Raw genomic sequence first — 16,035 nt, 5'->3', positions numbered from 1 at the left:
TCTACTTTTTGAGTAAATAGTTTTAATTTTAGTTTCATTATGATGAATTCACCTCTATTGAGTATATATTGCTAGCAATATATATAGCATCAGGAAGAGTAGCTCATAGTAATAAAGGATTACTTTTGAAGTAGAAATTCCAGTTTAGAAATCTAGTTTATTTTCCTCTAAAAACCTGTAGTTAAGAAGACTTTTAATAATTCTGCTTTTCACAGCCTGTATATTATCATATGTGAGTGCACAAACTGGGATTGAGTATGAAGGAATGACATTCTGACTAGTGGAAATAGTAACTTTTATTAACTTTATCTGGTTTCTTGCTCTTAGTAAATGGTTTCACTATTTCTGCCTTTTGAAGGAAACAGGAAAGGATTCTCCAATGGTGTGTGATGATGTCTGAATGTTAAATGTCCCTTAAAGAAAACCTTTTTATCTGGGGAAAGCAGTAGAGTTGACAATGACTGTACGCACATACCAGGTTTATTTTTGTGCATACATTCACTCACTAAAACTGTGTGTAGTACTTAACAAAATATGGTGAGGTATGTGAGGATGACAGTGTTACATCCAGCTGTGCTAGGAGAGCTGTAAAGATGAAGCCATTTTCCCTGAGTCCCTGGCAGGTGTTGAAACACTGTCCTTGTATTCACTGCCTTTAGTTTGTTGCTGCCTAGAGAGAGATACTTTGCCTGTAGAGTGGCAGTGTACTATGATCACCTGTCAAAGGGCTCTTTGTCACTTCCTTACATGTCAGGCTTAAGCAGCTTTTCTTTTTTAAGGCTTCCAGATAAAGTTTACAAAAGTGAAATGAGCCATCATGCTGGGAAGGGATTTGTTTTTGTTTTGGGAGCTTGTGTGATTTCTCAGCGTGTAGGTCCAAATTGCTTTCTATGTTAAAACACAGGCTGCAAAAGCAGGTGGTTAGCAGAAGACCTGATCTTGGCAGGAGCTCTGAGGCTCAGGGGCTGATGGAGATGGTGAGCAGTGTCACCTCCTGGGTCACACGTGGGAGCAAAAGAAAGGAACATTGAGTGCCCTCTCCCCAGCGTGCTGTGGGTGGAAGAGAAGGGGACACCAAACACTCCAGCCTTTTTTTTTCTTTCTGTAGTGTCAGTAAACAACATTCTCTGGCTTTTTTATGCTTATTCCTCAGCATAGCAATATTCTTTAGAAGACTGGATCAGTAGCAACCTCCATTACAAACTGGCAAACATCTATAATATTTGCTTCTGACAAGCCACTGTAAATATTATGGCTGATAACAAAGATGAAGCTGACCAAGACACACATATTTACAGCAGTATAGCACAGAAGAAAAAAGAGTGCATTGGTATAGTGAGAAACATTCAGACTGCCACAGCTGAGTGAATGCTGGCAGGCACCCAGAGTGTAGATCTCTGACCCATAGTGTCCCTTGATAAGGATGAGGAGATGTAGGAAAATGTCAATTTATGGAGACATCCTTATTCTGGATACTTAATTTGGTTCTGCCTCTGAGGAGTTTGTAGCACAGCTCAGTGTAAGAAGCAGCCACATGCTCTCTTCATTTACAAATTCTCATGGAATAGAACCCTGTGTCCAGAGAGCTCCTGTGTTTGAGAGATCTTCCCTCTCCTCCTGAGGCACCACAGATTGTTTAATTTGTAGTTTCAATGGGGGGGGGGGGGAATTATTGAACAGAAGACAAATTATTTTTGATTCTCTGATTAAGTCACCCTCTACTTCAACTCCTCCTGCAGCCAGACTTGCAAATGCAGCTCGGTGCCCCTACCAAGCAGCAGTCCTTTCAGAAAACATGCAGGTCACAGGGTTCATTATTTCCAAAAGTAACAGCGCTGACTTTGGAGACAGAGTGTGTCTTGGAAGTCTTGTAAATGTTTACAAAGAGTATTTGAACATCAGACTCCCACAGCAATATGTTATGTCAGCCATAAAGAGCATTTAACCATCAGACTCCCCCAGCAATATGTTGTGCCAGCCACAATTCCCAGATGGGAAACTTTAGGGACGGTCACTTGGGCGGGCCAGTGGCTGTGGGTTTGTCCAGGTCACACAGGTGACTTCAGGGACACCGGTGCCCTGAAAGGCTCTGCCCTCACAAATGCACAGGGTGTCTGAATACACTAGTCTGTGGAGTACTGTGTGTACAGCCAGGCATCAAAAATTATAACCTACTTTTAAAATCTGGTTCCTCCAAATTTCTCGCTAAATCGGAAGAAGAACCAGGAAAAGAATGTAGGAGCCCTGACTCTGTTGGTAATTTCCTGTTAAAATTGCTAGACTAAACTTTTGATTTATTTTTATTTTAACTTTTTGATTGTCACAGCTCCCTCCTCAGTCAGTGACTCTAATTAGTTTGCTGGCAAAGTTACAACATTCTCTGCAGGTGTTTTGCTATTCTACTTTATGGATGTTTATGAATTGCCCTAACAGATATTATTTTCCTTCCCATATCTTCAGTTTCCCAAACTGTATCCCACAGGGAATTTGGATTTGCAAACAAGCAAGCTCATTTTCTCTAGTGGGAAACATCATTAGGAATCACTGACAGCAGTGAAGGCAACCCTCCAACTCCCTCCACCCTGCAGAACCAAACAAAGCAGGTATTTGTCAGTATTTGGTAGAAGGTGAAACCCAAGTGAGATACACTAATGGCCTGAGAGATCTGAGGCTGGGTGTTTTGGTTTGTTAGTTGTTGGGGGTTTTTGTTGTTGTTGGGTGTTTTGTTTTTGGTTTTGTTTTTTTAATTTTAAGTGTCTGGCTCCAGCAGGAGCACAGCTGAATTGCATAAACATTTCCAAGAAACAGCCTGCTCCTTGGCACAGCAGCACAGCCCTGCCCACAGGGTGCTCCAGCACCCGGTCACTGCAACTGAGCTATCCCAGTGCTCATTCAGCTGCAGGGCAAGAACTATTTTCACCAGAGGTTTTTCCTTAACTAAGTGCCAAAAGAGAGCAAGAAGACACATTTGGCATTCAGTATTAACCTAAAAACCCTTATTTTAGAGAATGTGGGATTTACCTAGTTTAAACCACTAGCCTCCTATTTTCTTCCCACTCCAGCTCCATTTGAATGGTGGTTAATCACAGGCTTTGGTTGGTGTTCAGGTCCTGCAGTTCCTGTACTGAGCATTCTCTTCTTACTCTTTCTGCAGGTAGGGATTTATTTATGTCCAGAGTTAATCTGGCAAAGTAATGCTCCTATTCATAATGGCACAATATTTTATTGTTACCATATTAACATACACTACCCCATTGGCCTGGTTTCTACCCTTGGCTGCAAAAACTTGGGGTGTCTTCATTCATGGATGTTTCAAGGACCCAAAGATAGGCCTTTGGGGAGGATTAAAACCAACCAGATGTTTCTACAAGGATCAGAAACTAGCCATTACAAGTATGTCTCAATGTCAAGATATAGGTATTAGGGAAAGGATCTTCTGTGATGTTTTGACTTTGGACAATCTCTGCCACACCTGCCATGGCCTTTGCAGGTGTACCCAGTCAGGGTGTGTGTTTGCCTTAGCTGGATACAACCAATGTACAAAGCCAGTGAATTTTGTGTGGCACAGTAACAAAAATTACCTCAGTATTCCATCCCTCACTGACATCCAGCTGCCTCTATTTTTCATCTTCCTTCTTTCTTGAGCCAAAACCACAAATTGGCCATCATAAGATTTTAGAAGTGTTTAAGTTGAGCTTTTCTGCTGGTAACTGGCCAGTCCAGCTCTCTGTCAACCTATCAGAGAGTGAATCTCATGGAGGGATCTGCCAAATCACTAGGCAATGACGTACATCATAAAGGACTCTCTGCTTTCCCTAAACAATTCCCTCAAAGTATCAGTTTGCAGAGTCAGCAAAAACAAAGCATGCTCCCTCCCCCAACATGCCCTGCTTAAAACTAGATTCATTGTAAACAACACGAGGCTCAGTCTCCTTAAAGCAAAATGCAGACACAATTTAATGCTTTTCTTCCCCTCATCACCCCCAAGTTTATTTTACACAGCTGAAAGGGCTCTGTACAGCACAGGAAAAGATGAAATCAGCCTAACATTGGTAGGTAGATCCCCTTCATAGAATTCTGAGGGTCTGCTTGTAAGCATGCTCCATCAAATGAACAGAAAAGGGTAACAGCAAACAACAGCTTGATGCACTGACTGGCTCCAGAGTGGTTTGTGGGAGTGGGATGTCAGAGCTGTATTTTGAAATGTGACCTTTCTGACACTCTCAGCTGGGAGATGGCATTAAAAATGCCCTAACACTCCTATTGTGTACTACTGTACGTGCACAGTTTTAGTAAAGATATGATAACCAACCCCAGAAGGTTCAATTAGAACATGAAAAAGAAAGTATGAGGGCTGATTTGGTGTGCTGTGTGTTGTGGCATTCTAGTCCTGATGCTGCAGCAAGTTGCAGAGTGTTTGGAAATTCACAGAAGGGCTCTCACCTTTCTCAGCTCTGTGTACACTGTGTAGAGAATAAGGACACACTTTACACTTATGCCAAAATGGCACATAAAAGGGAATCTTTGGATTGGTCAACTTTTTGTTTTCTTTGTCCTTCCTCACCTCTGTGCTCATGTAAATCCTGAGTATCAACAGAATACACAGGCAGATAGCTGCTGTGTTTAGGAATGACACTGCTGATGTCTGACACCAAAGACTTCTGAGGTATTGATTTAAACCAACAGTCAGTACATTTTAATTAGTATATGCAATATAGAAAGAGCATCTAGGGGATACAGAACCAAACAAATGTTTTTTTCAGCTTTGCCTCTAGTTTAATTTGTGTATTAGTGATACAATGGGAAGTCTTGATACAGGTCTGTTAAGGGAAAAAATGGATAATGGTCAGAAAGCAGGCTCTTCACTATAGCATTACTATTTAAATAGATAGTTCTATTTATTTTGCTAAACAGTAGGAATTATGGAATTTCTAGTTGGATATTTCAGATTAAATATTTATCATAGATAAAATTATATCTGAGCAAGACATGGCTGAAAAATAAAGAAGACTTATACTTGTTTGTGTAGCTTAAAAGAGGAGGCCAGCATGTGTTTTATTTGACTGGGATTTTCTTAGGAGACTTGTCTGTGGCATGGCTTAGGGCTACTTCAGCCTCTGACTGGGGAGTCTACTGTATGGTTTTCCCACCTCTGCATCCATAGAAACCAACATGTTTTAAATTGCAGTTAAAGTTCATCAGTTGTTGCTGATCTGAAATCTTTTATCACTTGTGTGCCACTGCTGCTCTTACAGCATGATCAAGGTAGAGAGTGGCTTTGTATTTAGGTCCCAAATAATGTAAAGTATACTTTACTCAATTTCCCAGGAGCAGAGTGTTAAACAAAACATGCAAGTGTTGTGCAGTGTGCAGTACAAACCAGCATTGTTTCTTTTATTTTTCTTAAAGAAATACCCTATTTCTGCTGTCACAAGCATTTTCACTCACCAAGCCTTAAGTTTGGGAAGATTTAAGAGCATATTGATTATGCTGTGTCAATTTTTACAGGTAAATTTTTTTATATGGCAGAAGCCCAATTTTATGTTTGTTATCTGGAATATGTGCCTGTTGGCTGCTTTGAAAGACCAGTCTTGTAAACTGTGTTGTGAATGTTAACTGTGATTTTGATCTAGTTTCCACAAAGGTAAACCAAGAGAAAGGTTTAGCAGTTTGTTACTAACATGCATATGGTTTCTGATGATGATTAAATCAATAGGCACAGTTGTCACAGACATGTTGATCAAAGTCTAGAAATCCAAGAAGCTGGCTTGGCAAACATTCTAACAGTTAAATCAGTGTCTGGTTTTGCAGATTTTTCAGAGTCCTAGCCATGCTGTTAGGAGCAAAGGCTTTTCTTCTGCTACAAAATGCCTATTTGAGCTGATTATTACAACCACCTTTGGGTCAAAGATACGATATCATTACTATGCTAAGTTAGTTTGCAGCAGAATAGTTGCTAATTGGCAATTCTGCAATTATCTAATGTGTCAATTACCCAACACTGAATGATTTGAGAAGTTGATAGCATGGGTTTTCTTTGCCAGTCCTACTCATCATTCCAGAGCTATTATAGATAGGAAACATGCAAGTGCTCAGTACCATCCAGTCTGAATAACCAAATCTGCTCATGAATAGCATGCTGCTTTCACAGGCCTCTGTCCAGATAAAAAAGGACTTGGGCACATTGATGCAAGCAAGCAGTAGGAGACAAAAGTATTTGGTAGAAAGGAACATGGTGATGAGACTGCTATTAGACTTCCAGCACCTGAACTGAGTATAGAGCCCTACGAGATTTTTTTCTCAGTTCATGGTCACATTGTACCTCAGCTCTTCATTTGCAGTGGGGAAAGGTTCTTTTGCTGTTTCCTGCCACTTCTGCAGTTCTTGTGGCATTGTATAAATCACTTTGAGCTACCTATGGTAAAGTAGATTGTGTAGCATAGTGGAACCTTTACCTTCGCTCACTTAGATAAGTGCTATTATGAAAAAACCAAGCAAATAACACACTATTTTTTTTTTCAGTCAATCCTTTTCATAGAAGAATATTTGAGTGCATACTGTATTGCACAGAAACCTTTTCCCCCTATAGTGGAGCCTTTATAGAAGGGTAAACTCCTCTTGCATTCACAGTTCTAACTAATCTCAGATATACTTCTGCATTTCCTGAATGTTCACATGAATTTTCCAGGTATGTTTATATATTTAGTATCTCATGTGATATATACAGGGCAACAGGCAGTGATCAGATATTTAATGTGTTTGGAAGATTTTCAGAGCCACAGAACTCTGCCAATCCTACCCAAATTTTCTGTTAAGAAAAGCTGCAAATAATTATCTTGGTTGACTATATTTTAAGGGATTTATTTTACCTGCACATGCTACTCTTTGCTTGTTGAATGACCATGAAAGAGCTCTCACATGGGCTGTCTATGCTTGCAGCCAAGCACAGCTTAAATATGCTTGTTCCTGTAGGAACTTGAAAACAATGAAATTACTTGAGCATATAAATAGCTGCCTAATGAATCTTCTTTTGAAAGTATTGTGTAACTCTGTCTAACCCAGAACCTAAAGTTTCAAGAACAGGTCATTATGCATGTGAAGGTAACCATTAAAATTTGGATTAAATGTGAACTAAATGTGAACTAAATGTTTGTGCAACAAAGCAGGCAAACTGGAAAAAATTCACTTAGAAAATTGCATAGTGAAAACTCTTTTCAATGTATTGTTTAATGGAGTACAATATAAAAAAGGGAGTTGGGCTAAAAAGTGGAGATGTAGTGTGCCTAAGCAAACCTGTAGCAGTGTAATCTAAGAATTGTATGACATACAGAAAATGAAGATTTGCATATCAAATTAGGCATGTGGAAGAGTTAAAATTCCACTCGCCTGCTGGGATGCAGTGAGGCACATCTTTTCAGCATTGCAAGATCAATTCTTCCAAACAGCTTGAGATAAAAGGAAGTGGTCAAAATCTTTCCTTTCCCTTCTCTGATACAAAATTGGACATGCTGAATTAATTATGAAGAAACTAGGAATGTATTCATTTTAATAGTTTCCTGATGTTTGGACTCTTTTGTCCCTCTTCATCTGTTGCTTGAGAACATACAATGGCAATACTCTCCTCCTCTCCCTCCCCCACACTATATTTAATATGCTCATATTTATTTAGTAGTTGGACTTGGGGTTTTGGAGAAGGGAGGGTCAAACCCTTGCTATAATCAAGCATTGCCTCTTCCAAGCTGAGGTCAAGACTCATATTTTTGGACTTGTTTAATTGGCTCACCTCAGATGCCTTCATGTGGATTTCACAATTCTCCTAGGGCTAATGTGGCACAGCTGGGGCACTGATCTAATGAGAAACTGACAGGTCTAAGGATTATGATCTATTCTTTACAAAGCAGTGGAGTAGTTCTGATAGACCCCTTGCCTCCCCATAGGTCATGAGACTGTTCAGAACAGATGGGAAGGCAGACAGATATCATTGAAGGCAATTCTATTCCAAATCTAAGTGAGTAGCAGGTGCTTTTGGAGCCAAATTCAACAACTGGGATGCTGCCTTCTGCTTCACTGCTGTTCTGAGATGTGTTTGGATTGCTGTTGGCCACCACAATATTTATGCAAAGTTTCCACCTGAAGAAAAGATGTGGATTAAATTATGATGATGAGAAAACTACAGATCTCCAGTTGATTCTGTGATGGTATTTCTTTCCTTATTAAGTGTCCAGGTAAGGAAGCTGCATGGGAAGTCTAGGATCCAGACATGGACCAGGCTACACTGAGTACACCACTATTTGGTCAAAACATATTTTCAGGAGTATTTGGATCAGAGAATTTTTCAATTTATGGGGTAATCATAAAGCTTGTGTTGTTTTTTGGTGTGTTACAGCTGAGAATCTGAAGCTTTTCTCTCTTCCAACTGTATGCAAAATAATAGTGTTGTCCTTACTATTTGAACTGTTTGAAAGCTCTTCATGAACTACTGTAGTAATCTTATACTGGGTGCAGCTTGATATCACTTTGGTGCCAATTTACAGAGGGGAGTAGAGAAAATGCCTGTATTAAAGAGGGGAGAGAGGTTTCTCTGCTGCTTGAGTGGCACTGGAAAATCCTGCTGTATGACGAACCTTTGGTGCCTTTATCCTTTCACAAATCTAGACCTGTTGTGGCTTACCTCCAAGCCAAATATCTGCTGTGCTACACTTGCTAAAAGTACCTGGGGAGGGACTTTACTATATCAGTGATCTTAAGAAGAAATGTCAACTTGGGAATTTGCTACTTTTGTTCTTTAGAAACAGTGTGTTGATGTCCTAGGATGTCAGGGGAGAGGACTGCTTTATGTTAAGATACTTCTTCTTTTGAGGTATACTTGTTTTAGGACTTGGATGACATTAACAAGGATATTACAGTGAATAAGAATTTTATTCCAATTAGTATCTTTGCTGTTCATATATCTAAAAATAACATTAATTTCTTGCTTAGTTTTTAAATGAAACTGCGTCATCTCAAAATATTGTTTTCCCCACACACACAATTTGTAGCTCACAAGTTTAAACTCATACAACAGGTACTTTAATATCCTTAATTAATAAAAAAATTTGAGAACTATATCCAGTTTGTATGCAGTTTCCTGCACATTTCTCAGCTCTGACAGTGACCAAAGGATGAGTGCTTTGTACTCTACAGGCTGGGCAAAGGGTGTGCAGGGGAAAGCACAGTACTGGGAGGTGGGGAGGAGAAGGAGATGGCAAAGCAGAGAATATTTTAATCCAATGCAATACAAAATACAACTTCAGCAATTTAGCGTTCAGGAAGTGGCTTGTTTTGCTCTGATTTTTTTATGTTGCTGGACCAGCACACTTTTTTTTCTTCCATTCATATGTGTATAAATTATTATAATGCTGGATTTTTTTAGCTGAATTAGAAATGGTTTTGCTCATGTAAAAGTTTTATCTCTTCAAAAGAACTCTTGGAAAGTAAAGGAAATATTGTTAAGATGATAAGAGCAAGTTTCAGGGGAAAGGATGTTTCTAGGAGAACTCAGCCTTCTTCCTTCCTTCTGTTCTGAAAGGGACAGGATCTCTTTCAACTGCCCGATAAATCCTTAAGGATTCAAGACCTGGTTCATGGCATATCCCACACACTGCATGAGAATAGGTATAACTACAGTAAGAAAATTCCAGCAGGAGAGTGCAGGATCATGAGAGTAATGTGATTTTGTGCTTAAGACCCTATGCAAGCCCAGAGCTTCATTCCTGGCTTGGCTACAAGTTCTTTCTGTCTTTCTTTTCTGTTTCTTGGTCTCTCCATGTTTGAATTTTCATCTGGAGTATGGGCAGTGGTAGTGTACCTCACATTCTGGGAATTTAATCAATGTTTGTTAGTACAAAAGTGAGCAGTATACATGAATCTTGTTATACAATTCCCAGGCAGGAGTTTTGAACAAGGACTGCTATAGGCCTGTCACTGGTGATCCTGGCCTCACCCCTGTGAGCCATTTTTTATAAAGTCTCTGCTTATGGATGTTTTTGTTCAGTTTGTTTTCTCTACAACCTAAGTGGTAAAAGCAGTCAGAACTGTAATTTTCAATTATCTGCTTGTGGCATCTCCATTGATACATCATTAAAAAAAGCCAACAGAAGGTAAGGCAAGTTCCTACACAGTTTTAAGGATTTCCAGCTAGGAAATTCTTTATGCAAGAAGAATATGCCCCCATGAGCCCCCCCAGCCCACAGCAGTGGGTGGGTACAGGCTCCCAGCACACCAGCACACAGGGCAAGCTGTGGCCTGTCCTCCTCCAAGATGAAATACCACAGCAAGAGTGTCATTGCTTCTGCCTGGAATGGGCCCTTTGCTTGAACTATTAAGAAACAGGGAAAGTAAATAAAGACCAGATGAGCAACCGCCCTCCTTTTCTCCACCTCAGCCTCCTTCCCTCCACCTTCCCCCCTGCCATGCTGTCTACGAGACACAAAAACACCAGTTGAGTCAGCCTGCTTTAAATTACAGCATTCTTTTTGAGCCTGGAAAAATACATGCTGTGCATAGCCCAAAAATGAAACATGACTTCAGATGCTGATACATAAACTTTTTTCTTGTCCCAGTATTCTTTCCTCTAGAAATATTGTGCTGGGCCATACATGAGCATATTGCATAGGAGGAAGTCTTAGAACCCCACCCTTTCTGCCCAGAGCAGCCATGTGTTTGTTCATCTACCTCAAGAGCCATCAAATGCCAGCTACCTGACTTGGTTCATGTGCATGACACTGCTTGAGTGCTCCTTGCTTGCCCTGGCCACCTGTGCATGCTTCTATGGTAGGCTTCTTGTCCCCATGATGAGAGAGCAAGCTTTTAACATCTTAACTGAAATGCATCAGAAAGTCTCAGTGTTTTAAATATAGCCATGGGATTGCAGTGAAAGCTTACAGGCATATACACTTGAGACAACCCAAAGGCAACCATCCTTTGCTGTGCAGTTTGTGGTAATACAGTAGGAATCTGCACCTCTAATCTCCTCCATCCTTGCACCCTCAGTGCCTCAGTTCCCACAGCTGTATTTGTATTTTCCACTGGGCTCCTTGACTGTTTTTTTTCTTTCTACTCTGTGCAAAGCTAACTTGAATAATCTAAAGAATCACTTGTCATTCCCCAAGAACAGCATCAGCAGCTGCCAGACTTCATCAACCATTCTGTAAGATTCATAGTTCATGTGTGTAGTGTTACAAGAACTTTGAGCATTTTACTGAAATTCTCATGAAAACAAGCTGAAGCAAACCTGTTCCCTCTGTAATGTCTTTCCTAATCACATGCAGGAATATGTAGTACCTTGAAGGTCTAGAAATATGTAGTACCTTGTAGGTCACCTTGAAGGTGAGCAAGGATGGAGTGCAACCAATCAGTGCAGAGTGAGAATACTAATAGGTATGTGAAGGGCAAGAGGAGAACATAGGGAGAGCTGGGTGAGGAGCACTTCCCACATCAGAGTTCTTGCTAGAATGAACAGAGAAAAGTGGCAACTAGGAGGTGGCTGTTACACAATAAAAAGGAGTAAAATTTATAGCCTTTTCAACTGCTCAGATCCTGCCTTCTGCTAGTTAACTGACTCTGTCCTTTCATAACTAATTATTTTGTTGTTCTATTCAGTCATAAAATAAGCTAGGAGGACGTTTATCTGAAACTTCCTGGGAAACAAAAAGGTCATGGGTTGACTCAGGCCATGGATGTTGTGTGCCTTTTTGAGAGAAATAAAATATTTTCTGTGTTGAAATAGGAAACTCATATCTGACTCACCTATACTGTAAGTCTTTTGAACACCTATGTTTTAGACCCATTCTGTATAAGATAGTCATTGGTGTTAAACATTTTGAATGGAAACTGTTTTGACCAGAATATAGTCAGAAAACTGAAACACTGTCTAAACAAGTGAGCTGCAATCACCATTTCCTTTCACGCCAGTAGATGACATTTCTATTCCAAATTTTTTTTATTACTGCTTTGCCTGATCCTTCTTTAAAAAACAAAATTAATCAACCATTTGCAATCTTCATAATATGTTTGTCCAGTAGCACCAATGGCATTTCCTATATTTAAGGATTTATTGTCAAAGACACTCACAGCATTTCCTTATCATGGATACCTAAAGTCTCACTTCCTGAAAGTCAACACTTTCTTGCCTGTGTACACAGCAGTAGCTGTCACCATTGGACACATGTCACCATCATCTCACACTGGAAAGTTTGGAGCATATGATGTTGGCAGTACCCCAGACCTGTTGCTAGCAGCTGAACCAAAATAGGAGAGTGGCCAACATGGCACATGAACACGCTACAGAGTAAATCTTTCTACCCAAAGAAAGATTTTTTTTTTTTCAAGAAAAACCAATACCAAAACCCACTACTAAGTTAGGTATCTCTTACTAGTGAATAACACTGTACCAGAAAGCATATGGGCAGGACAGCTGTTCAGCTCCTCTACATGACTAGGAGCAGTTTTTTCCTAAGGTTCTAGCTCTATTTTAGAAATTCATTACCCTGTTCAAAAGATCTGATCCCTCTTTTGTACTTTTGTAGCAGATAGTTTCAATATCCACAGGCCAGTGAAGTGAAAAGCTCATTATTAAACAATAGAAAGGAAGAATACATGTCCTAATTGAAATCTCATGGGAGCAGAGGATCCACCAAAGGGCTGTAGGGCACAGAAGGCACGGCAAGGCTTCGTGCTGTGCTCAGTTCTTGTCATGGGAACACATTTGTGACCAAGGCCATCTTCAGTGCTTCTTAAGTCTAAGGCTGTCTTCTTGACACAGGGAACAGCCCACAGGAAAATATCTTTAGTAGATTCTGTCTTACTGTTGTTGCTCAAGGCTAAGAAACTATTCATTTTTAAAAAGGTATTGTGCAAGAAGCATCTGGTGTAAATGCTTCTCGTGGTGTTTGCTGCAGAAGATGATTGGAGAGGTTGGATGAAGATTTGGGGAAGGGAGACGTGCAGTTCTTTATCCCTTTTGCTACCTCCCCCTTTCCTGTTTTGTCCTGATACACTTTCCATTGACAGATGCTCGTCTATGGATAGATTCATGCCTGCTATGCTTCGGATGTAGTATAAGTACAAGTGAATTTGCCTTGATCTTGGAGGGGAAAAATTTTTAAACCATTGAGAAAACCTTATCAGGAGTCCTTGATTTTGTTTTTCATATTAAGCTACTCCTCTGTTATATGGCATTATTTCAGCAGTGTTACTGATTTGAGGAAAAAATAACCTCAATGTGGAATGATAAAATAGAACACAAACATAAACAAGTCAGAAACACCTGATGTATAATAAGGTCTCTGAGTGTTATTTTTCCAAATCAAGGAGTATTGTTTAAGGCTGTGCTGCTCTGGTAAACCATGGATTCAGACTCTTTTGAGGGGATTGGCACAACAGCAAAAGTCTTCTAGCCCCTTGATTTATTTTTTTTCAGTCTTTCCAAGGACCAGTTAATTTTATCCGCTCTGCATTTTGGAGGAATGTGCAGTTCAGTGTGTGCCTGGTGAGAGGCTCATTATCCTCCCCAGGCTCCAAACAAACCCTCGATTTTGAAAAGGCAACAAAAGAGGTGGCGGGTCCTGCTTTCCGGCGGTCCTGGCGCAGCTGGCGCTTTGTGCGCTGGGGATGAGGAGGAGGGCTCGGGAGGAAGCTGGCACAGGTGTGCCACGAGGCTGGGACCCGGCTGGGGACACTGCCCGGCTGTGCTGCACGTCTCCCACACACAGGTCCTGTGTTCCCTCTTGGCCACGGCCTCCAAGGGCCCCTTGTCGCGGCACAAACAGCGGCGCCGCGCAGCCGCCCTCGAGCGCCCGGAATAACCCCCTTTCTCAGCCCCGGTACCACAGCAGAATGGCATCCTCATTCTGCAGTGCTGGCATTTGTCAGCCTGCTGGGTACAAAGACAGCATTCATTGAGCAGGGGACAGGCACAGCGCCCCAGGAAAAGCCCTTGGAGGGCACAGAAAATGGTCTTCTGTCAAACTGTGAACCCTACAGGAGCTGCTGTTTGTCTTCAGGTCTGGCAGGACTGGAGAAAGGGTGTCTTGTGTTGACCACGTCTTCAGCTGGGGCTGTGGGGCAAGTTCAGGTTTAGTTTTTAGGACAGCTGACTAGCAACAAATGGCCTTTCTTCTGGGGCAGTGCCATCTTTAGCAATTGTACAGTCTACTCTGTTCAGCTCTGTTCACTCTTGGACAAAATTAAACCTACAAGAAAAGGATTTATCTTCACACTTACTTTACGCATAGATGCAGCTATTCTAATATCAGATATTTCTATCTCCTATGGAACACTTAGAAATAGAAGATTCTTGCCAGCCCTAGGGGACAACTTGAGTTCTTCAACAGGTATCACTGAGAGGCAGCAACATGAACCTGCTCTTCCTTGGACATCCTAGTAAGCCCTGAAGTATGCTGAGGGACAGTAGACATTTCCACTGGTGACAAATACACCAACAACAACAGCTGGAAGAGACAGAGCCCTTCAGACAGTTTGCTCAATGAGACAGCAGACTCCTCACAAACAGCATTGGTTCCTTCTGCCCTTGCTGTTGAGTTAAAGTAGATGGCTCAGGATAGCATGATGTAACCAAGAATATTCTACTTATTGAAAACAGATCCACTGGTTTTGTAAATATCGTATTACCCACTATCTGAACACACTGAGCTCACTTAAACTCTCCGTACTCGGGGCAATGTACAGAGGTGATTAACCCTGGGGAATTTGTGTTATGAAGACAGATGCAATGTAGGCCTTGGAAGGCTTGATTTCAGGCAATCTTATTTTTCTATTTTAAATTGTCCTCTAATGAGACTGTTAAAACATACCTCAATAAAGAAGTTGCTGTGTTTTAGGGAAAAGTTAAACTAATTTTGTGGGTCATTAAAAACATACCCTGGGCTCTTTCCCACTTGCTCCCATTACAGAGCACTCTAAAATTATACAGTATATCTGCTGGTATGGAAATGCTGCTTTGGGGTGGAGACCAGTACTTAGCCCATGATTTGCATTTTGCTAACTCTTCACAGTAATAAATCATCCATGTGAAAATTTTGGGGTACACTCAGTAGGTCTTCAGGAAGAGAAGCTCCCAAACAGCTTCCAATTTGTGAGGTATTGGAAAAGACAATGGAGTTTGAATCAGTTTTGAGAAACTAAACAATTTCATCCTAATACATACTTTAAATGTGGGGTTAATAACAGCAGCAATAAGAAAAGGATGCAGAAAGAGAAGAATGTTCATTAGGCATTTAAGTTCCTTGGGTAAACAGAAACAAAAGAGTATGTATTATGTATTTTTAGCATGAGGCATAGAATTCCCTCAGCAAATATAGGTAATTTTCCTTATAAAGGTGAATGTTGCAGTTCACTTTGATATAATATTGTTAGAGGGCTCATCTGTAAATCTCCATACTAAACACTGAGAGCTGATGGAAATTCAGAGAGATAGGATAGATAGAGTAGGATAGTGCTTCCTAAATGTTGGAGAAGCCAAGCCAGCTTGGAGGAGGAATTGTGTTCTAAGGCATTCCAATTCCCCTTTGAAAATAAAAGGAAGAAATATATGTCAAGCATGTCACTGTTAATCCATTCTGATGGTCGTGGGGGGTGTTTAGGTTGTACAAGATGCTACAGCTGTTGGACTGGGCTCTGGGCAGCATGTTCTGTGCTGCCAGGATGCAATCAGGGAAATATGTGCAAGAAATCATTTTAGAGACAGCCCACCACCCCCTTCTTTTTAAGGATGTGGTTCTGCACATGAAATTGGGATATAAACAGGAAAGGCCTCCTCATTCTTCTTGTTATCTGAATAAGCAGTATAAAAGGAATTTCTCTAAATTATCTGTGGATAAGTGCCTTATTCCTAAATCATCTGTTAGGACTTGAATTTAAACAGCATGAACTAAAGTCATGTCTTTAACATCAGCTAAAGGAGTATTTAAAAATCCCTTACCTTGCCTGTATACCTTACCTTTATGCCTGTACACCTTACCTTTATGTCTGTACCAA

The 16,035-nt window shown here is 40.7% G+C and overlaps 1 protein-coding gene across 1 annotated transcript in view; it reads right to left on the bottom strand.

The window, feature by feature from the left end:
- The window catches only part of ZCCHC24 (zinc finger CCHC-type containing 24), a 103,805-nt gene that overhangs the window by 13,133 nt on the left and 74,637 nt on the right, over positions 1–16,035 (bottom strand). The window lies entirely within an intron of this gene.

The sequence above is a fragment of the Oenanthe melanoleuca genome, chromosome 6 (genome assembly GCF_029582105.1).
Source record: "Oenanthe melanoleuca isolate GR-GAL-2019-014 chromosome 6, OMel1.0, whole genome shotgun sequence".
Lineage (NCBI taxonomy): Eukaryota > Metazoa > Chordata > Aves > Passeriformes > Muscicapidae > Oenanthe > Oenanthe melanoleuca.
The sequence above is the reverse complement of the archived record's forward strand: the minus strand, read 5'-3'. Positions and strand labels throughout refer to the sequence as shown.